At 46.7% G+C, this 14,426-nt stretch overlaps 1 long non-coding RNA gene and 1 pseudogene across 1 annotated transcript in view; one reads left to right on the top strand and one right to left on the bottom strand.

Moving 5' to 3' along the window:
• Nucleotides 1-14,426, top strand: part of LOC149970311 (uncharacterized) — a 431,327-nt gene that overhangs the window by 403,670 nt on the left and 13,231 nt on the right. The window lies entirely within an intron of this gene.
• LOC149970312 (sal-like protein 3) overlaps nucleotides 1-14,426 on the bottom strand; it is a 63,296-nt pseudogene that overhangs the window by 46,948 nt on the left and 1,922 nt on the right.

Below are 14,426 nucleotides of genomic sequence, written 5' to 3'. Positions count from 1 at the left end.
CACAATAGTGAGTGAGAAGCTGGTCGGGGGGAAAATGTTCGAAGGCCGCCTTCGCTTTGGCTACTATGTTGCAATATTAATTTTCTCGGAGCAGTCTAGTTGATACAAAATATTTCAATGTTCTCTGAACGAGGCGGCTCAATGTTTCAATATTCTTAAGAAACACCTTGTGTCATTTTCTGACCTTTATTTCCGTTGTTTTGTATTTATTTAGTATGGTCAGGGCGTGAGTTGGGTGGGCAGTCTATGTTTGTTTTTCTATGTTTTGGGGCATTTCTATGTTTTCGGCCTAGTATGGTTCTCAATCAGAGGCAGGTGTCATTAGTTGTCTCTGATTGAGAATCATACTTAGGTAGCCTGGGTTGCACTGTTTGTTTGTGGATGATTGTCTATGTTGATGGCTTGTTTCAGCACAGTCCATATGATTAGCTTCACGGTTGTTATTTTGTTTACTGGTTTTGTATAGTTTTCAGTGTTCACTACTTTCTTTATTAAAGATTGACCATGGACACTTACCACGCCGGGTATTGGTCCTCAGATCCTTTTCGCCTCCCCTCTTCAGATGAAGAGGAGACGGCCGTGACACCTTGTTGATGCAATGCTTCAATATTCGCAAACCACTTCCCTGGCGAATAATGCAGACAGGCAAATACAACAATGAGCTGGGCGCGCACATTATAAGGAACGTTTCTGAATGCAGAGCAACAATTTTGGTGGGAATCCCACAAGACAACAACACAGTAATAGTACACTATGTGTCACTTTGTGTTTATCTTCATTTATTTGGTCAGGCCAGGGTGTGGCATGGGTTTTTGTATGTGGTGTGTTGGTATTGGGATTGTAGCTTAGTGGGGTGTTCTAGTTAAGTCTATGGCTGTCTGAAGTGGTTCTCAATCAGAGGCAGGTGTTTATCGTTGTCTCTGATTGGGAACCATATTTAGGCAGCCATATTCTTTGAGTGTTTCGTGGGTGATTGTCCTTAGTGTCCTTGTTTCTGTCGCTGTGTTACTTTGCACCAGTATTAGGCTGTTTCGGTTTTCGTGTTACGTTTATTTGTTTTCGTATTTGATCGTGTTTACTTTGTCTCATTAAACATGGATCGCAATAGCATTTTGGTCCGACTCTCCTTCACCGAAAGAAAGCCGTTACAGAATCACCCACCACAACAGGACCAAGCGGCGTGTCAACAGGCAGGAGCAGCAGGAGAAGCAACAGCCGCAGCAGGAGATACGAAATAAGGAATTCTGGACTTGGGAGGAGATCCTTGACGGAAGAGGACCCTGGGCTCAGCCAGGAGAATATCGGAATATCGGAAAGCGGAGAGGTGCTGGTATGAGGAGGCAGCACGGCGACGCGGATGGAAGCCCGAGAGTCAGCCCCAAAAATGTATTGGGGGGGGGGGGGGCTAACAGGGAGTATGGCTACGCCAGGTAGGAGACCTGCGCAAACTCCCTGTACTTACCGGGGGGCTAGAGAGACCGGGCAGGCACCGTGTTATGCTGTGGTGCGCACGGTGTCTCCAGTGCGGGTGCATAGCCCGGTGCGGTACATTCCAGCTCCGCGTATCGGCCGGGCTAGAGTGAGCATCGAGCCAAGTGCCATGAAGCCGGCTCTACGCATCTGGTCCCCAGTACGTCTCCTTGGGCCGGCTTACATGGCACCAGCCTTGCGCTCGATGTCTCCGGTTCGCCTGCATAGCCCAGTGCGGGCTATTCCACCTCGCCGCACTGGCAGGGCGACCGAGAGCATTCAACCAGGTAAGGTTGGGCAGGCTCGGTGCTCAAGAGCTCCTGTGCGCCTGCACGGTCCGGTCTATCCAGTACCACCTCCACGCATCAGCCCTCCGGTGGCAGCTCCCCGCACCAGGCTTCCTTCTCGGCCCAGTACCACCAGTACCAGCACCACGCATCAGGCCTACAGTGCGCCTCGCCTGTCCAGCGCTGCCAGAGCCTTCCTCCTCTCCAACGCTGCCGGAGTCTCCCGCCTTTCTAGCGCTGTCAGAGCCTTCCTCCTCTACAGCGCTGCCGGAGTCTCCCGCCTGTTCAGCGCAGTTGGAGCCTTCCTCCTCTCCAGCGCTGCCGGAGTCTCCCGCCTGTTTAGCGCTGCCAGAGCCTTCTGTCTCTACAGCGCTGCCGGAGTCTCCAGTCTGCAACGGGCTGCAAGTCTGCAAGGAGCTGCCAGTCTGCAAGGAGCTGCCAGAGCTGCCAGTCTGCAAGGAGCTGCCAGAGCTGCCAGTCTGCAAGATGCCGCCAGATCTGCCAGTCTGCAAGGAGCCGCCAGAGCTGCCAGTCTGCATGGAGCAGTCAGAGCCGTCAGTCAGCATGGAGCAGCCAGGGCCGCCAGTCAGCATGGAGCAGCCAGGGCCGCCAGTCAGCATGGAGCAGCCAGAGCCGCCAGTCAGCATGGAGCAGCCAGAGCCGCCAATCAGCATGGAGCAGCCAGTCAGCATGGAGCAGCCAGAGCAGCCAGTCAGCATGGAGCAGCCAGAGCAGCCAGTCAGCATGGAGCAGCCAGAGCAACCAGTCAGCATGGAGCAGCCAGATCTGTCAGTCTGCCAGGATCTGCCAGTCAGCCAGACTCTTCCATATCTGCCAGTCAGCCAGACTCTTCCAGATCTGCCAGTCAGCCAGACTCTTCCAGATCTGCCAGTCAGACAGACTCTTCCAGATCCGCCAGTCAGCCAGACTCTTCCAGATCCGCCAGTCAGCCAGACTCTTCCAGATCCGCCAGTCAGCCAGACTCTTCCAGATCCGCCAGTCAGCCAGACTCTTCCAGATCCGCCAGTCAGCCAGACTCTTCCAGATCCGCCAGTCAGCCAGACTCTTCCAGATCCGCCAGTCAGCCAGACTCTTCCAGATCCGCCACACCCCACAGAGCTCCATTATATCTATCTCTACCGAGGCGCTGTCCATTCAGCAGTGTTGAATCACGGGTGCGGCCTTAATGTGTGGATTTTTCTTCAGTCCATGGTTGAGTTTGTTTGTCTTTATGAGTTCTTGTCGTTTGTATTCCTAAGTAATTCCTTTGAGGTTTACCTTAAATTTCAATGTTCATTCTAAGTCAGCTGTTTTATGCTCTGGTTACTTTCACATTGATGTTGGTATTAATTTCAGATTGCATACAAAAGCAGTGATGCAAGGCTGGCTGCAGGAACATACATACATACACACACACACACACACACACACACACACACACACACACACACACACACACACACACACACACACACACACACACACACACACATACATACATACATACATACATACCACATTGTATTTACTATTTCGAATTGCTACTAACCATCTTCTGCATTTCTTCATATAATTTGTTGAGAAACAGTGACATTTGGTGCCTTTTTCTCTAGCTAAACGGTAGAGCTGGCTCTTTTCAAGGAGCGGACACTAGTCCGGATGCATATAAGAAATCCCATTATGACCTCCAATGAAGCATCAAACAGGCAAAGAGTCAATACAGGACTAAGATTGAATCCTACTACACCGGCTCTGACGCCCGTCGGATGAGGCAGGAAACTATTACGGATTACAAAGGGAAGCCAAGCCACTAGCTGTCCAGTGACACGAGCCTACCATGTGAGCTAAATGACTTATATATGCACTTCGAGGCAAGCAACACTGAAGCATCTATGAGAGCACCAGCTGTTCCGGACGACTGTGTGATCACACTCTATGTAGCAGATATAAGTAAGATCTTTAACTTCTTGGTGACAGGGGACAGTATTTTCACATCCGGATGAAATGCATGCCCAAATTGAACTGCCTGCTACTCATCCCCAGAAGATAAGATATGCATATTATTAGTTGATTTTGAATAGAAAACACTCTGAAGTTTCTAAAACGGTTTGAATCATGTCTGTGAGTATAACAGAACTTATTTAGCAGGCGAAACCCCGAGGACAAACCATTCAGATTTTTTTTTTTTTGAGGTCACTCTCTTTTCAATGGGCTTTCATTGGGAATCCAGATTTCTAAGGGACCTTCTTGCAGTTCATATCGCTTCCACTGGATGTCAACAGTCTTTAAAAATTGGTTGAGGTTATTCCTTTGTGTAATGAAGAAGTACGGCCATCTTGAACGAGGGTCACTTGAAGTGTACTGTTAGATAAGAGGCGCGTGACCAAAAAGCATGCTACAGTTTGTTTTCTTCCTATATTGGACACAGATCATCCCGTCTTCAATTTTACCGATTCTTTACGTAAAAAAATACCTAAAGTTGTATTACAAAAGTAGTTTGAAATGTTTTGGCAAAGTTTACAGGTAACTTTTGAGATATTTTGTAGTCACGTTGCGCAAGTTGGAACCGGTGTTTTTCTGGATCAAACGCGCCAAATAAATTGACATTTTGGATATATATCGATGAAATTAATTGAACAAAAGGACCATTTGTGATGTTTATGGAACATATTGGAGTGCCAACAAAATAAGCTTGTCAAAGGTAAGGCATGAATTATATTTTTATTTCTGCGTTTTGTGTCGACCCTGTAGGGTTGAAATATGGTTTCTTGTTAAGAGAATTTTTATCAATAATGACTAATTATGTATACATTTCAATCAGGACTGACTAATCAGAATACTATTATGTTACTGTATATGTATACATTTTCTTTTTAATCCTAGTACTGAATATAATGTGTGTAAATATAATCAAGAATTAGAACAATGACTGTCTGTTCCTTGGTAGAAATGAATGAACTATATTGCCAGACTGGCTAGAATGCTTATCTACACAGGCTGGCCTTGGCTCGGTCGTAAATGATCTAAATTAGGATAGACGATGTGGGAAGGCTTGAGAACTATACAGCCTTTGTACCAGTGTCAAGAAGAGACGGGACAGTTTGAAAACTAATGACGTCATTTTCAGTTTACCTGTGGTAAACTGTATCATGTTCAGTACTCTCGAGAATAAACGCTGCTGGTTGATTTTTGAGACTGGTCTCTGTCCATTTTATGCAAATAAGAGTCTTACAATTTCTTAGGAATTGACAGAGTGTTTAATTTTAATTGGGTATTAAAACATAGAGGAATTTAATTCCTGTAACATTTCTCTCTTTGTTTACGGAGGAGCTATCCTCAGATAATAGCATTGTTTGCTTTCGCCGAAAAGCCTTTTTAAAATCTGACATGTTGGCTGGATTCACAACAAGTGTAGCTTTAATTTGCTATCTTCCATGTGTGATTTGTTACGGTGCGTGAATGAGGACCCAAAAGCGAATTAACTTAAACAGAGCTTCTTTAATTACCAAACATAGGTAGGCTCAGACGGACCGGCAGATTCCGACAGGACAAGACAAGGTTACAGCAAACATGACGACAGTCTGGTTCAGGCATGACACACAACAAACAAGAATCCGACAAGGACAGGAACAAAAACAGAGAGAGATATAGGGGACTAATCAGAGGGAAAAAGGGAACAGGTGGGAAAAGGGGTGACGAGGTGGTTAGGAGGAGACAAGGCACAGCTGGGGGAAAGAGGGGGTGGAAAGGTAACCTAACAACGACCAGCAGAGGGAGACAGGGTGAAGGGAAAGGACAGAGACAAGACACAACATGACAGTACATGACAGTACCCCCCCACTCACCGAGCGCCTCCTGGCGCACTCGAGGAGGAAACCTGGCGGCAACGGAGGAAATCCTCGATCAGCGCACGGTCCAGCACGTCCCGAGAGGGAACCCAACTCCTCTCCTCAGGACCGTACCCCTCCCAATCTACGAGGTACTGGTGACCACGGCCCCGAGGACGCATGTCCAAAATTCTACGGACCCTGTAGATGGGTGCGCCCTCGACAAGGATGGGGGGGGGGGGGGAAGACGAGCGGGGGCGCGAAGGACGGGCTTGATGCAGGAGACATGGAAGACCGGGTGGACGCGACGAAGGTATCGCGGAAGAAGAAGTCGAACTGCGACAGGATTAATGACCCGAGAAATACGGAACGGACCAATGAACCGCGGGGTCAACTTGCGAGAAGCCGTCTTAAGGGGAAGGTTCTGAGTGGAGAGCCAAACTCTCTGACCGCGACAATATCTAGGACTCTTAGTTCTACGCTTATTAGCAGCCCTCACAGTCTGCGTCCTATAACGGCAAAGTGCAGACCTGACCCTCTTCCAGGTGCGCTCGCAACGTTGGACAAAAGCCTGAGCGGAGGGGACGCTGGACTCGGCGAACTGAGATGAGAACAGCGGAGGCTGGTACCCGAGGCTACTCTGAAAAGGAGATAGCCCGGTCGCAGACGAAGGAAGCGAGTTGTGGGCGTATTCTGCCCAGGGGAGCTGTTCTGACCAAGACGCAGGGTTACGAAAAGAAAGACTGCGTAAGATGCGACCAATAGTCTGATTGGCCCGTTCTGCTTGACCGTTAGACTGGGGGTGAAAGCCGGAAGAGAGACTGACGGAAGCCCCAATCAAACGGCAAAACTCCCTCCAAAATTGAGACGTGAATTGCGGACCTCTGTCCGAAACGACGTCTGACGGAAGGCCATGAATTCTGAAAACATTCTCGATGATGATTTGTGCCGTCTCTTTAGCAGAAGGAAGCTTAGCAAGGGGAATGAAATGAGCCGCCTTAGAGAACCTATCGACAACCGTAAGAATAACAGTCTTCCCCGCTGACGAAGGCAGTCCGGTGACAAAATCTAAGGCGATGTGAGACCACGGTCGAGAAGGAATAGGAAGCGGCCTGAGACGGCCGGCAGGAGGAGAGTTACCGGACTTAGTCTGCGCGCAGACCGAACAAGCAGCCACGAAACGACGCGTGTCATGCTCCCGGGTGGGCCACCAAAAACGCTGGCGAATGGAAGCAAGCGTACCCCGAACGCCAGGGTGGCCGGCTAACTTGGCAGAGTGAGCCCACTGAAGAACGGCCAGACGAGTAGGAACGGGAACGAAAAGAAGGTTCCTAGGACAAGCGCGCGGCGACGGAGTGTGAGTGAGCGCTTGTTTTACCTGCCTCTCAATTCCCCAGACAGTCAACCCGACAACACGCCCCTCAGGGAGAATCCCCTCGGGGTCAGTGGAGGCTACTGAAGAACTGAAGAGACGAGACAAAGCATCAGGCTTGGTGTTCTTAGAGCCCGGACGATAAGAAATCACGAACTCGAAACGAGCGAAAAACAGCGCCCAACGCGCCTGACGCGCATTAAGTCGTTTGGCAGAACGGATGTACTCAAGGTTCCTATGGTCAGTCCAAACGACAAAAGGAACGGTCGCCCCCTCCAACCACTGTCGCCATTCGCCTAGGGCTAACCGGATGGCGAGCAGTTCGCGGTTACCCACATCATAGTTACGTTCCGACGGCGACAGGCGATGAGAAAAATACGCGCATGGGTGGACCTTGTCGTCAGAGAGGGAGCGCTGAGAAAGAATGGCTCCCACGCCCACCTCTGACGCATCAACCTCGACAACGAACTGTCTAGAGACGTCAGGTGTAACAAGGATAGGAGCGGATGTAAAACGATTCTTGAGGAGATCAAAAGCTCCCTGGGCGGAAACGGACCACTTAAAGCACGTCTTGACAGAAGTAAGGGCTGTGAGAGGAGCTGCCACCTGACCGAAATTACGGATGAAACGACGATAGAAGTTCGCGAAGCCGAGAAAGCGCTGCAGCTCGACGCGTGACTTAGGGACGGGCCAATCAATGACAGCTTGGACCTTAGCGGGATCCATCTTAATGCCTTCAGCGGAAATAACAGAACCGAGAAATGTGACGGAGGAGGCATGAAAAGTGCACTTCTCAGCCTTCACAAAAAGACAATTCTCTAAAAGGCGCTGGAGGACACGTCGAACGTGCTGAACATGAATCTGGAGTGACGGTGAAAAAATCAGGATATCGTCAAGGTAAACGAAAACAAAGATGTTCAGCATGTCTCTCAGGACATCATTGACTAATGCCTGAAAGACAGCTGGAGCGTTAGCGAGGCCGAAAGGAAGAACCCGGTATTCAAAGTGCCCTAACGGAGTGTTAAACGCCGTCTTCCACTCGTCCCCCTCCCTGATGCGCACGAGATGGTAAGCGTTACGAAGGTCCAACTTAGTGAAAAACCTGGCTCCCTGCAGGATCTCGAAGGCTGAAGACATAAGAGGAAGCGGATAACGATTCTTCACTGTTATGTCATTCAGCCCTCGATAATCTATGCAGGGGCGCAGAGACCCGTCCTTCTTCTTGACAAAAAAAAACCCCGCTCCGGCGGGAGAGGAGGAGGGGACTATGGTACCGGCGTCAAGAGCTACAGACAAATAATCTTCGAGAGCCTTACGTTCGGGAGCCGACAGAGAGTATAGTCTACCCCGGGGGGGGGGGTGGTTCCCGGAAGGAGATCGATACTACAATCATACGACCGGTGTGGAGGAAGAGAGGTGGCCCTGGACCGACTGAACACCGTGCGCAGATCGTGATATTCCTCCGGCACCCCTGTCAAATCACCAGGCTCCTCCTGTGAAGAAGAGACAGAGGAAACAGGAGGGATAGCAGACATTAAACATTTCACATGACAAGAGACGTTCCAGGAGAGGATAGAATTACTAGACCAATTAATGGAAGGATTATGACAAACTAGCCAGGGATGGCCCAAAACAACAGGTGTAAAAGGTGAACGAAAAATTAAAAAAGAAATGGTTTCACTATGATTACCAGAAACAGTGAGGGTTAAAGGTAGCGTCTCACGCTGAATCCTGGGGAGAGGACTACCATCCAGGGCGAACAAGGCCGTGGGCTCCTTTAACTGTCTGAGAGGAATGTCATGTTCCCGAGCCCAGGTCTCGTCCATAAAACAGCCCTCCGCCCCAGAGTCTATTAAGGCACTGCAGGAAGCTGACGAACCGGTCCAGCGTAGATGGACCGACAAGGTAGTGCAGGATCTTGAAGGAGAGACAGGAGTAGTAGCGCTCACCAGTAGCCCTCCGCTTACTGACGAGCTCTGGCCTTTTACTGGACATGAAGTGACAAAATGACCAGCGGAACCGCAATAGAGACAGAGGCGGTTGGTGATTCTCCGTTCCCTCTCCTTAGTCGAGATGCGGATACCTCCCAGCTGCATGGGCTCAGCACCCGAGCCGGCAGAGGAAGATGGTAGTGATGCAGAGAGGGGGGCGACGGAGAGCGCGAGCTCCTTTCCACGAGCTCGGTGACGAAGATCAACCCGTCGCTCAATGCGAATAGCGAGTTCAATCAAGGAATCCACGCTGGAAGGAACCTCCCGGGAGAGAATCTCATCCTTTACCTCTGCGCGGAGACCCTCCAGAAGACGAGCGAGCAAGGCCGGCTCGTTCCAGCCACTGGAGACAGCAAGAGTGCGAAACTCAATAGAGTAGTCTGTTATGGATCGATTGCCTTGACATAGGGAAGACAGGGCCCTGGAAGCCTCCTCCCCAAAAACAGATCGATCAAAAACCCGTATCATCTCCTCCTTAAAGTCCTGATACTGGTTAGTACACTCAGCCCTTGCCTCCCAGATTGCCGTGCCCCACTCACGAGCCCGTCCAATAAGGAGAGATATGACGTAGGCGACACGAGCAGTGCTCCTGGAGTAAGTGTTGGGCTGGAGAGAAAACACAATATCACACTGGGTGAGGAACGAGCGGCATTCAGTGGGCTCCCCAGAGTAACACGGCGGGTTATTGATTCTGGGCTCCGGAGATTCGAAAGCCCTGGAAGTGGCCGGTGGATCGAGGCGGAGATGGTGAACCTGTTCTGTGAGGTTGGAGACTTGGGTGGCCAGGGTCTCAACGGCATGTCGAGCAGCAGACACTTCCTGCTCGTGTCTGCCTAGCATCGCTCCCTGGATCCCGACGGCTGAGTGGAGAGGATCCGAAGTCGCTGGGTCCATTCTTGGTCGGATTCTTCTGTTACGGTGCGTGAATGAGGACCCAAAAGCGAATTAACTTAAACAGAGCTTCTTTAATTACCAAACATAGGTAGGCTCAGACGGACCGGCAGATTCCGACAGGACAAGACAAGGTTACAGCAAACATGACGACAGTCTGGTTCAGGCATGACACACAACAAACAAGAATCCGACAAGGACAGGAACAAAAACAGAGAGAGATATAGGGGACTAATCAGAGGGAAAAAAGGAACAGGTGGGAAAAGGGGTGACGAGGTGGTTAGGAGGAGACAAGGCACAGCTGGGGGAAAGAGGGGGTGGAAAGGTAACCTAACAACGACCAGCAGAGGGAGACAGGGTGAAGGGAAAGGACAGAGACAAGACACAACATGACAGTACATGACATGATTTAATAAAAGTTTGATTTTTATAGTAATTTATTTGAATTTGGCGCTCTGCATTTTCCCTGGCTTTTGGCCAGGTGGGACGCAATATCCCAGAGAGGTTAAACAGGTCAACATTCACAAGGCCGCAGGGTCTGACGGATTACCAGGATGTGTATTCAGAGCATGCGCTGACCAACTGGCAAGTGTCTTCACTGACATTTTCAACCTATCTGTGACCGAGTCTGTAATACCTACACGTTTCAAGCAGACCATCATAATCCCTGTGCCCATGAACGCCAAGGTAACCTGCCTAAATGACTACTGTCCCGTAGGACTCTGTAGCCATGAAGTGCTTTCGCATACTGCTCCAATTTGCATAACAGATCCACAAATGATGCAATCTCTATTGCACTCCACACAGCTCATTCCTACCTGGTCAACGATGCACCTATGTAAGAATGCTATCCATTAACTACATTGAAGTAACCTCAAAGCTCATCACTATGCTAAGGACCCTGGGACTAAACACCTTCCTCTAAACACCACCTTCCTCATGAAACATGACCGGAAAGAAAAGATACTATCTTCCCAGTAGCCTTGCTCTTCTCTGCAGGCAGTTAGGTTGGGGTGGACCATTTTAGAGACAGGTGCTGTGTTGGAAATGGCACCGCGGATTCTTTGTAGCGCACTAGTATTACCAAGCCCCATAAATAAGAAATAGGCTGCCATTTGGGACATAAAGGTCACTGTGATCTACAGAGGAGCTGTCTCCGAAAGCAGCCTTCAGCACAAACCAATTATCCAACTAAAAACCAGCATGACAGTCTTCAATGTATAATCTGTGTTTGGCACAACTTGGTAGGAAAAGCCGCCTAACATGTTCTTTGCCTAAGTAAATAACGCAAATTTTATTTAACATTATTGCCTTTACAGTGCATTCGAAAAGTATTCAGACCCCTTCCCCTTTTCCACATTTTGTTACGTTACAGCCTTATTCTAAAATGGATTAAAGACACATGTTTCTCATCAATCTTAACACAATACCCCAAAATGACAAAGCAAAAACAGATTTTTAGAGATTTTTGCAAATGTATTGAAAATAAAAAACAGAAATACCTAATATACATACGTATTCAGACCCTTTGCTATGAGACTAAAAATTGAGGTCAGGTGCATCCTGTTTCCATTGATCATCCTTAGGATGTGTCTACAACTTGATTGGAGTCCACCTGTGGTAAATTCAATTGATTGGACATTATTTGGAAAGGCACAAATCTGTCTACATAAGGTCTCACAGTTGACAGTGCATGCCAGAGCAAAAATTAAGCCGGCCTGAAAATAGCTGTGCAGTGACACTCCCCATCCAACCTGACAGAGCTTGAGTGAATCTGCAGAGAAGAATGGAAAAAACTCCCCAAATACAGTTGTGCCAAACTTGTTGCGTCATACCCAAGAAGACTCAAGGCTGTAATCACTGCCAAAGGTCCTTCAACAAAGTAATTAATAAATGGTCTGAATAATAATGTAAATGTCATATTTCAGCTTGTTTGTTTTTTTTACTACATTTGCAAACATTTCCAAAACCTGTTATTGTTCTGTCATTTTCATGAATTTTAGAATAAGGCTGAAACGTAACAAATTGTGGAAAAAGTCAACGGGTCTGAATACTTTCAGAATGCACTGTAAAAAAAAGTATTTAGTCAGCCACCAATTGTGCAAGTTCTCCCACTTAAAAAGATGAGAGAGACCTGTAATTTTCATCATAGGTACACTTCAACTATGACAGACAAAATGAGGGGGAAAAAATCCAGAAAATCACATTGTAGGATTTTTTATTAAGTTATTTGCAAATAAGTATTTGGTCACCTACAAACAAGCAAGATTTCTGGCTCTCACAGACCTGTAACTTCTTCTTTAAGAGGCTCCTCTGTCCTCCACTCATTACCTGTATTAATGGCACCTGTTTGAACTTGTTATCAGTATAAAAGACACCTGTCCACAACCTCAAATCCATGTTTGTAATTTTAAAAGGCTAATTGATCATTAGAAAAGCCTTTTGCAATTATGTTAGCACAGCTGAAAACTGTTGTACTGATTAAAGAAAATGTAAAACTGACCTTCTTTAGACTAGTTGAGTATCTGGAGCATGAGCATTTGTAGGTTTGATTACAGGCTCAAAATGGCCAGAAACAAATAACTTTATTCTGAAACTCGTCAGTCTATTCTTGTTCTGAGAAATTAAGGCTATTCCATGTGAGAAATTGCCAAGAAACTGAGTATCTCGTACAACACTGTGTACTACTCCCTTCACAGAACAGTGCAAACTGGCCCTAACCAGAATAGAAAGAGGAGTGGGAGTCCCCGGTGCACAACTGAGCAAGAGGACAAGCACATTAGTGTCTAGTTTGAGAAACAGATGCCTCACAAGTACTCAACTGGCAGTTTCATTAAATAGTAACCGCAAAACACCAGTCTCAACGTAAACAGTGAAGAGGTGACTCCGGGATGCTGGCCTTCTATGCAGAGTTCCCAAGAAAAAGCCATATCTCAGACTGGCCAATAAAAATGAAATATTAAGACGGGCAAAAGAACACAGACACTGGACCGGGGAAGATTGGAATAAAGTGTTATTGACAGACAAATCTAAGTGTGAGGTTTTTGGATCACAAAGAAGAACATTTGTGAGATAAAGAAAATAGGATGGAAGCGTGGTTGACACCTTTTGTCAATCATGGTGGAGGCAATGTGATGGTTTGGGGTGCTTTGGTGGTGGTAAAGTGGGAGATTTGTACAGGGTTAAAGGAATCTTGAAGGCTATCACTCCATTTTGCAATGCGTGCCATTCCCTGTGGACGGCAGGACAATGCAATAACTATGCAATAACCTATGCAATAACCTTTTAGGGAAGATGCAGTCAGCTGGTATTCTGTCTATAATGGAGTGGCCAGCACAGTCACCGGATCTCAACCCTATTGAGCTGTTGTGGGAACAGCTTGACCGTATGGTACGTAAGAAGTGGCCATCAAGCCAATCCAACTTGAGGTGAAATCTCTTCAGGTTATCTTAACAAATTGACAACTAGAATGCCAAAGGTCTACAAGGCAGTAATTGCTGCAAACGGAGGATTCTTTGACGAAAGCAAAGTTTGAAGGACACAATTATTATTTCAATTAAAAATCATTTTTTATAACCTTGACAACGTCTTGACTATATATCCTATTAATTTTGCAACTAATTTCATGTATGTTTTCATGGATAACAAAGACATTTTTAACTGACCCCAAACCTTAGAAAGGTAGTGTATATGTGACCAATAGAATTTGATTTTAAAATATCAAATCATTTCAAAGGTTTTAGGTGGAAAAGTACACATTTCCTGACTCAAAACTAAATGCACTTTTGACAAAAATAGCTAATTTAACCGTGTACTTTCAATGAAATAACTAATTTGTTCATACTTCGCAGATTTCTGAATCATGAATTTTTGCAGCCGTTTCAGTACAGCACTACAGAGAGAGAGAGGGGGAGAGGGCAAACTCCACTGAATTAATTTCAATTAATACAATCACTTGGGAGTTTATATATTTTGGGTTAACTTCTCCGATAAATTGAAATCATGCTGTTAAACTGAACATCCACTATGCGGATTGAATAGAGCCCTTAATCTCACATTCAGCCAGAGGGACAAACAGAAAATAAAGCTTTCTCTCCACAAGGTCAGAACCAAATCAACCATGTCTTCTAAAATGTGTCATTACAGGACTCAGAACATTTCCTGTTGATGGCTCAAGCAAGGAACAATGACATTGAACAATTGGTTGATTTTACTAATGAAATAGAAATGCTACTGAAATGTTATGACACAAAATGTGTTGAATGGTAATTGTAACAGGGCAGTAGTGTCACACGTTTTGCTTTATTTACATATTTACTGCATTGACATTTACATTTTTAGCAAGGCCTAACTACAATAAGAAATAAAATATTAATCTAGATGTAGAAGCAACAATGTACAAGATATGCAATGGGCTAAAAAATACATTCTAAGTGCAAAAATAGGTATACATTTTTTTAAAGATAACAATCAATGATTTAAATAGTCATAGTAAGCATGCTTCTATTTCAACTGGTTCCAGATGGGTTATAATTCATTCCAAAATCTAAGTTTGTCAGAACTTGGTATGAGTCCATGTCTCATGCTA

This window comes from Oncorhynchus mykiss, chromosome 30 (genome assembly GCF_057628025.1).
Source record: "Oncorhynchus mykiss isolate SJ-2025 chromosome 30, ASM5762802v1, whole genome shotgun sequence".
Classification (NCBI taxonomy): domain Eukaryota; kingdom Metazoa; phylum Chordata; class Actinopteri; order Salmoniformes; family Salmonidae; genus Oncorhynchus; species Oncorhynchus mykiss.
This window is presented reverse-complemented; position numbering and strand designations above follow the sequence as displayed.